The sequence below is a fragment of the Trachymyrmex cornetzi genome, unplaced genomic scaffold, assembly GCF_001594075.2.
Source record: "Trachymyrmex cornetzi isolate Tcor2-1 unplaced genomic scaffold, Tcor1.1 scaffold116, whole genome shotgun sequence".
Lineage (NCBI taxonomy): Eukaryota > Metazoa > Arthropoda > Insecta > Hymenoptera > Formicidae > Trachymyrmex > Trachymyrmex cornetzi.
The window spans coordinates 48,492-48,702 of NW_017295719.1; positions in this window are offsets into that span (position 1 = coordinate 48,492).

Here is a 211-nt window from a genome sequence, read left to right on the forward strand (position 1 = left end):
AAAAAAAAGATAGAATGAAGATTACAGCGTGTCGAGCGCCCCGAACGAACGCCCCTTACATTTACGAGCGTTTTAGTACACTCCTGAGCGTCGATCGGCATTTGGACTGCGCACGGGACGGTGAGGTGAGAGGGATAGCGGAAGGCGGAGCCGACTCGAAAATCGGCCGAAAGTTGCATTTTGTGCCGAGTCCTGGTATATATATACAGGG